The 8,728-nt window shown below is 41.8% G+C and overlaps 1 long non-coding RNA gene across 1 annotated transcript in view; it reads right to left on the minus strand.

Annotated features, from left to right (window-relative positions):
- The window catches only part of LOC112545471 (uncharacterized), a 30,368-nt gene extending 23,162 nt beyond the window's left edge, over window positions 1–7,206 (minus strand). The window contains exon 1 of the long non-coding RNA XR_012906826.1: window positions 6,904–7,206. This is a non-coding gene — a long non-coding RNA (uncharacterized LOC112545471). The remainder of the gene's footprint in view (window positions 1–6,903) is intronic.
- Window positions 7,207–8,728: the final 1,522 nt, after the last annotated feature.

Below are 8,728 nucleotides of genomic sequence, written 5' to 3' on the forward strand. Positions count from 1 at the left end.
AAAAGGCTGTAGCAATGTGAACTCATGGCAGGGTGTTCAACGGTGTTAGGATAACTCACCAGAGAGCATTCCCATTTCAAGGCCAGAAGGTTGTGTTCAGGTCCACACCAAGATTTGGGCTGAGGGTTTGTACCTTTTACACTTAAAAGTTGTGTGAAGCTAATGCTCCTGGACGGTGCCAAATTGACAAACCCCGGAGAGCAAAGTCACAACAGCTCCGACCTTCCACTCCTTGCTACCTCAATCACATGCCTCAGTCTTCACATGTAGAAACAATTTAGGGAAACACATGCTCACACAGTATCTAGCTTTGATGCTAAGGCTGCCCTCTAAGGTTACCATTAAATTGGCAGATTCATAGAGGTTAAGGCCAGAAAAGACTGTTAGGACCATCTTGTCTGACGACCTGTCTCACACAGGCCCAAGCACCTCACCCAGTAATTTGAATATCACGCCCATAACTGCTACTTGAGCAGTCTGAGATATTCCTTCTTCATTTAAAGACTAAAGAATCAGTGCCAGTTGTGGTGGGTTTTTGTGATGCAGACCACAACAGAAACAATCGGACATTTTGAGTCAAGTGAGATGTTTTAAAATTTATCTAGTGCCTCAGATGAGCTCATCTTTTATAAAGATGATGCTTAAACGTAACTATTTCTCAGATGCCAATCACAGAGAGCAATGACTTTCAGTCAGTATTGACCTGAGCAGGATTAAAACTCAACTGAATATAGCCTTGTACCACTTAACTAGTCCATCCAGTTCACAAATGGTTAATATTTAACCTGTAAACCTCCTTGCAGGAGGCATAAGGGATCTGTCGAAAAAGTCTGTCTTTTTCGACAGATCCCCCTCTAGACTGCCGCTTTTTGCTGACAAAGTGCTGAGTCAGCAAAACGTGGTGGCCATTTTTATGCAAATTAGGCACAGGATATTTAAATCCCTGCCTCATTTGCAATGTCAACCTGCCTAATCTGCATTCCTCTGCTAACAGAGGGATGAAGTCTAGACATACCCTGACAGCCCAGGACACCTGTTTCCTGCAGGTGTCAGTGTGGGTGAGCCATCTACTGATACAGGTAGGTACTTACATGATCCTCGTCGCAGTATATTTGGTTACCTCACAATCTTTAATGGTATTTTCCTCTTAGAGCAACCCTGTGAGGTAGGAAAGTACAACTTCCGTTTCACATGTGGAAGATGAGGAATATCCTCAAAATATTTAGACTCCTAACTTCCTTTGATTTTGAGGATCTGGGCCTAAGAGATTTGTCCTAGGTCACACAGGAAGTCTATGTGAAGAAGTCAGAAACTGAACCCAGATCAAAGTGGTACCAGCTGTGTGCCCCTATCTAAAGATCCCTTATGCTCATCATTCACAGCAATGTCTGCAGTTAGTATATATCTTCAGGCATGACTACATGCAGGGCAACGAGCTAGTTCAAAGACTGAGGAGGACACCACTGGATATGTTGTGTGGAGTTGGTCCTTGAACTGTGCATGCACGCATGCATACATGCACACACACTCTCATTTGGCTAGATGTCATTTTTACCAGCTCAACTGGCTGGTGACCAAAATGTTCAATTTTTGCAAGAATCAAGCTCTCTCTCTCTCTCACACACACACCAAACAAAACAACAACAAGTGGGCAAGCAACCTCACCCACACACCCAGATAGAGATGCCACAACAGACCTTGAATATCGAGGTATTTCTGTTTCCCAAGGACACACAGTTTGACTGAGGATTAAATGAAGTCTATTTCTGTCCTCATGATGTATGTTCAAATCCCATCAGATCCTCTAAGAGCAAAATTTCCCTTGTGTCATTGTCAGCACACTCTCAGCAAATCATGCTGTAATGTACACTTCTGTTTAGAAACTATTTCTGAGGACATTACAGCTACTCCTTTTGCCTACATAGGACTTGATCCAAAGCTCATTAAAGTCACTGACAATCTTTCCACTGGTTTCAATGGGCTTTGGACCAGGGCTACATTATCAATAGCTAACCCACTGCATTGTAAGGTGTTTTGTGACAGCTAGTATCTAAAAAGCACTCACTTGCATTTTAGTGACGCAGTATTAAGATACCTCATGCAGGAAAGCTAATACTAAATTAAGATAATCCCCAAAAGATCTTCTTCAGATTTTCAAACCAACAGCATTCAGACACAATTGTTTTGGGCCAATAGGTCGATTTTGTATATTATGTATGTGATTTCTGAGAAACGTAGGTTTTTTTCATTTGGCCAACCTCCTCTCGAACGTTTCACACATTGAATTCTGACTAGAAGACAGAACAAAGTGTCATGAAAGTAGCACTTTCATGATTTAGGACCTGTCATATCAGCAGTATTTACAATCTCAGACAGATAATATTGCTTCTTGTCAAGAAGTGCACAAAATCATATTCATAATTATTCAAATAAATCACTATATAATAGCAATCAAATTACTTAAAAATTGTGGTAAAGTCCTATATTACGTCTATTAGCAATGACCTGTTACCTTCTCCTATTTCCATTATAACATTACAACACACCATAGTTAGGTATAAAATTTAAAACTAATTAAAATGAATTTAAAAATAAAATATTTAAAGAGTTGTGAAACTAACCCTACTTTTATAAATAGGATGCACATAATGAATTTTGGAAGCCTTTCGCAGTCAGAAAGTGTGTGTGTTTGTATGGCTGCATGTGTGTTCTTAAATGCAGGTGAACTTCAGAAGTATAATACAAGAAGCCTACAAAATTATTCACTGTATAAAAAAATATTTTTTAAAAAGACCCTTAAATACTTTATTGTGAACATGGTAATAAAGAACATTACTGTAACACAAACTCTCAATGGGTTCTGTAAAATTACCTAAGCAGGTTACCCACTAAACTCCAACTGAAATCATCTGCACCTAGAGACACCTACACATCCTCAGAGATCTGCCCCTCAAGCATGTCCTTCACTTTAAGCACAAATAGTGCCACACTAAAGTTGGACTAGGTCACCCGTCTACAGGACTACACATCATACATATTTGGCTGGATTGGAGCCTAAGTTTCCTGAATTTATTTAAAGCCTTGATCCCAAGCCCATGAAAGTCAACTCCAGTCATAACTCCAGTCATCTGAAGAAGTGGGCTGTGCCCACGAAAGCTCATGATACCATCTACATGTTTTGTTAATCTATAAAGTGCTACCAGCCCATTTGTTATTTTTTTCTGTAACAGACTAACTCGGCTACCCCCTGAAGCTCTTGACTTCAGTGAACTTTCAATCAGATCCAGAGGTCTCAATGCAGGAAATTACTGAAGTGTATGTTTAACCTTAAGTACTTGCCTAAGTTTCATTAACTTCAAGTTAAACTTGTGCTTAACACTTTCCCAGATAGGGGCCCAAATTACTTAGATTTAGGATGCTCCTTGTAGGGGGAACATCAAGCCATTTATCTGATTACATATTGTGTAGAGTGGGAGTTAAATACTGTGGGCATATCTACATGGCAATTAAAAAACCCAACTCGGGCTCATGGGCTAAGCGTTTGTTTAATTGCAATGAAGATGTCTGGGCTTGGGCTGGAGTCTAGGCTCTAGGATCCTGAGAAGTGGGAGGGTCCCAGAACCCAGGCCATAGTCCAAATCTGAATGACTACACTGCAGTTAAACATCCCGTATTAGGGGAACCTTGCGATTATGCTGGCGCATCCCCATCAGTCCAGTATGGGACCTGTCTCAGATAGTCCTCTGGGCTCTGTGGGCAAAACAGTCAGGCAACCTGGGCCTTGAGCTCCTGGTTGGGACAGCAGAACAATCAAACAAACCAGGTCTTAGGCCCTCTGAGCAGGTCACAACAGCAAGCTGGGTGCAACTGCTGAGCAGGGCAAGACAAACCAACCTTCTTTGGCCCGATGGCCCTCAGTCTGGGGTAAGCAGTAGCACTGAGAGAGTTAGCCCTCTAGGCAAAGTGAAATCACTGTCTATGGTTCTTGGGCGGGGCAGAACAAACTATGGCCTAGTAGCCCCCCAGGCTGGGGTAAAGCAAGTAAACCATCTTATGACCTCACAGCCTCCATGCTGGGGCAGGCAGATGCGCTGGGGAAATAGCCTTCTGGGCAGAGCAGAATATTAATCAGCCTATGACTCTGGGTGGAGCAAAACAAGCACACAGTCTATAGGCCTTTCTTCCCTCTGAACATTCAGCAGCTTCCTCAATGGGCGGCAGCTTGACGTGCCCTGGCTGTCACACCAGGAATGCAATCTGGGTCATTAAGTTCTATAGCCAGGAGCATCGCAGGAAGTGGTAGGATACAGGGCGTCCGTGCTGTAAGTTGCCCCAGTGTACATCTGTTCCGCACTAAAGTCATTGATGCTTGTAGGAACTGATGCATTATAAGTCCTGCCATTCCCCACTCTTAAATCACAGTCCTCCCCAATTTGTGAAAATAGAAGGCAGCCACAGGAAGAAAATTCCCCGCTCTAAGTTGTTTCGCTATCAGTCCAAGTTTTGTGGAATATATCTTGGACTTATACCGAGGACGGCCTGTACATCCTTCCTCCTCCATCATCTCTCTCAATTGAGCTGGGCTGCGGTCTCCTTTTATTCATGTTCTCCACCTGGAGCATGCACTGAAGGGAAGAGGAGGCCTGGCCTCCTGGGATCACAATGATTGGTCCACGGCTGGCAGCTCAGCGCACGGATGATACACCCCGTCACATGGTCCCATAGCCTGAATGTTACAGACTGACAGGGCTACCTCAGGAGGCTCCCAGGATGGTGGTGAGTGAGCTGGGTGTTTGTAGTACAGATTACTGTGAGCCTTCTGTTTAAGAGCTACAGCTTGGACTCAAGTAAATGCAAACATTGGATTTATTCAATATATGTTGGCTATAATCAATATTGTGTCATGGGTGTCTAATTAGACTTGTCTAATGTCTAATGTCATAATTAGACAGTGTGGACACATCTTGTGATGGTCATTTAGGAGCATTTTGCACCCACATTTCCACAGATGAATACAAAGTGAAAGGGAGTGGCTGAGCAGGCTTTTATATTTTAAAATCACCAGTATAAAACTCCAAAACTGTTCAATATTTTCAGAAAATAAATTTGTATCCATCTTGTGTCTATGAAAGCACCATAATAATGTGATTTGAAGTAGGGAGGTTTTTTTGAGATAGAAAGGGAGGACATGGCAGGCTGACAATGTTATGAAATCATCCACAACACATGTCTACTCCTTTTTTAATAAAGCCCCCTCTAATATCACACTGTGAGCTTTGGCCCTCATCCTTGAATTACACAATTGGGGAGGAAAAATGACAAAATTCTGAAGGAAGATAACATAGATTCTTACAATTGTTTCTTTAGGCTACTCAGGGTTATATATGGTCATGCTAGCATCTGAATGGAGACTGTTTAGTATACTGTAGTTTCTTTTAACTTTACTTTTTTGGTTAGAACTGATGGGTCCCATTCATCTGATGAAATGAGAAGGAAGGAAAAACAGAAAAAGGGAAAAATTCACATTTTTAAAAATATAATTTCTCAAAATATGCCTGGCTTACAATCTTAGATAAAAATTTTGCAGAAATGTAGCAGGTGTGTTACTTTATGTGTATGAATAGTTCTACTTAACTCAAGGAAACTACTCATGTGGGTAAGCATGCTCATAACCATTTGTAGGGTCTAAGCATCGTGCAGTTTAGTAATGGAAACCCCCTTCCCTGAACCATATAAACACTACTAAATGAAGTCAAAATATAATAGATCAAGTCAGTTGGTATCTATCACCGCAGTTTCACTGATGTCACTGGAGCTATGCTGATTTATACTGATAGAGGATTTAGCCTAGTATATTTACAGTTTGACCATAGATATGTACCACAGCCAAAGCATTTGAAATGATATCTTCCCAGGTAGATGAGCCACAATATTGGTTATAGCCAAAACATATTGATTAAATCCAATATTTGTATTTACTTTAGTCCAAGCTGTAGCTCTGAAATGAAGGACTCACAGTAATCTGTACTACAAACACCCATCTCAGTCATCACCATCTTGGGAACCTCAGAGGAGTAGCCATGTTAGTCTGTAACTTTAAAAATGAGTTTTCCTGTGGCACCTTAGAAACTAACAAAAATATATAGGATCATGAGCTTTTGTGCGTCCTGGGAGTTTTTAGGAAGCCATCTGGTGTTTCAAAGGAAACAGAACATGTAACATTCTTTTAATTGAATGGGGGCAGCTCTTATTACTAAAAGTATCCTTCCACTTCCCACCATAGTCAAGAAGTGTACATATGTATAATGCTTCAGTTTATAGTCTACTAGATTTACCCGATGTTTCTTGGGTCCTTCATGGTAGAGGACAGAGAGTATGGATGGTGCAGGAGTCAAGGCAGGGGGTTGGGGACATGGGGTGCTCAGAGCAGGGAGATAGGGGTGTGTGGGGTTCAGGAGTAAGGGTAGAAGGTGGGGGACCTGGGCAGGGGCTGGGGAGTGCAGCAGTCAGGGCAGGGATAAGGGACTCAAGGCAGGGGGTGTAGGAATCAAGGCAGAAGGTTAGGAAGTGTGAGGGGGTGGCAGTGCAGGACTCAGGGCATGGGGTGGGGGACTTGGGACAAAGGGTAGGAGCACCTGGTGGTTGCTTCCTGGGGTTGGCTTGGAGAGGTGTGTTCCCCAGTTGGCGGTTGCTCCATGATTCTCTGGAGTTGTCAGAGAGACAGGGGAGCACTTGCTTGCTGCCTCCCTGTGGTTATTGTGGAGTATAACTAGGCCTGCTACCACAGCCCTCTGGTTCCATTTGATTGCACATCCCATTGTCCTGGCACAATCAAACCCTTATGATGCTTTAAATTACGATAAGAGGAAGCTGCATACCAAATTTGGTGGTCCACGCTCTTACCTTCTGGAGGCGTTCTTGAACAAACAGACTCACAGACCGCTGGACGTACAGACGGATGCACAAATTCTCTTGAGTATATAGAAGATAAACAGAATTATCATTACAGTGTCATTAATAATTATGAAATTGCATAAAAGCAATTCACAATACACATTTTACAGTAATGAGCAATGGTCATTTTGGTTTCACATTTCAAGCTGTCTAGTGATATATTCCCCCATCACCAGTAAAACAATAATTTAAGATTAGGAGGGAAGAGTGACTCACAGCCCTATTCCACACTCATTGTGCGCTTCCACTTAATCTATCATGGTTGCAGTGCTATTTTTGTGTGTCCAGATCATTCATTTACAGCTTTATTATAGATTGCCTCCAACTGTATCAGCCAGGTCAGTGTAACTGTGGGGCAAGATAACTATCATCTGACCTAGCTTCCACAATTATCTACTCAGTATACATGTGTTTAGAGGGGTTAAATTGGGTCAAACTAAGCTGTTTTATACCTAGTAGCAGAGGAAAAAGTTTTAATGCAAACATTCTAGGATACTGAGATTCCCTCTTTAAATTTTACAGCTTTAAATCCAGGAGCTCTAAGAGCTTTATAACCTGTGTTTAAACTTCATTAAACCAATGTGGAGTAAGCAATATTATACTCATTTTACAATTAGGCAAACTCAGTGAGGTTAGGTGACTAGCCGAGCAGATAGTCCTGACTTCCAGTTTGCTGCTCTAACCCCCACTAGTCCTGTGTCTTCTCTTTTCTTGACTCCAAGAAAACCTTACTTCCTAAGCTTTAGCTGCAAGTGCCCACTTTTCCATGTGTTCAGGAAAGTCCAGGAGGAAGCAACTGATTAATGCACTTCATGCTAACAGCAGTGTAAATGTAAGTTCACAAGATTATCAACTGTAAATAGAGAAGTATTTGTAGCTGAGTAAGAAGATCCTAACCTTTGTAGACCTATTTGTTTAAAAAAAACCAACAACAAAGAAACAAACCAAAACATACAAGTGGTGGTGGATTTTTTGCTTGTTTTTAGCCAGACTATTTCATTGATATGTACCTGTCTATATATATTTTTTTACAAATCACTAATGATTATCAATATGATAGTCACAATGGAAGCAGTCTTCCTTGTAGTCAGCCTTCTTAATTTTATTAATCCTTGTGACTAAGCTATTCACTGACCCAACAGTTTGTGTAGAACATCCCAGTCACTTCCATAGCCATGTCACCGACGCTGATCTGTGACATTACTACAGAAACAGCCAGCCGCAGCTGAATAAAAAGGAGGTAGCTTCACAATGGTCCTGATCCAAAAACAACTAAAGTCAGTGGGACTCTTTCCACCACTTTGAGTAGACATTGGATTGGGCCCTTTATACCTCAAATACTTGCTAATAAATGATAGGAAAATCTTCTCCCAGCATCTGTTGGAAACCCACCTAATCAGCTAAGCATTCAGGCTATGAGGACAACATCTTAATTTGTTCCATACATTAGTTATCTAATTGGGCTATGACATGTGCAGCCCCAATCCAGCCTTCATCCTTAGTACATTAGTAACCTTTAGACAGGCAAAGAGCTGCCTTAAAGGAAACAGAGACTACTAGAGCATGCTTTGGACCCCAGGCCCCAATCCTACAAACATATGGGCCCTCATCCCGCAACTGAGTGTACTTGGGCATCTCTTCATTGATTTCAGTTGAGGTGGACTGGCAGTCAAAGTAACTTAAAATGTCTTACAGGTACTATCCTATTGCAAACCCAGTGTCTTGCCAGAACTGTGCACCTGGGCTCACCCACTTATTTTCTCCTCTGAGGTGG

Source organism: Pelodiscus sinensis, chromosome 12 (assembly GCF_049634645.1).
Source record: "Pelodiscus sinensis isolate JC-2024 chromosome 12, ASM4963464v1, whole genome shotgun sequence".
In the NCBI taxonomy this organism is placed as follows: domain Eukaryota; kingdom Metazoa; phylum Chordata; order Testudines; family Trionychidae; genus Pelodiscus; species Pelodiscus sinensis.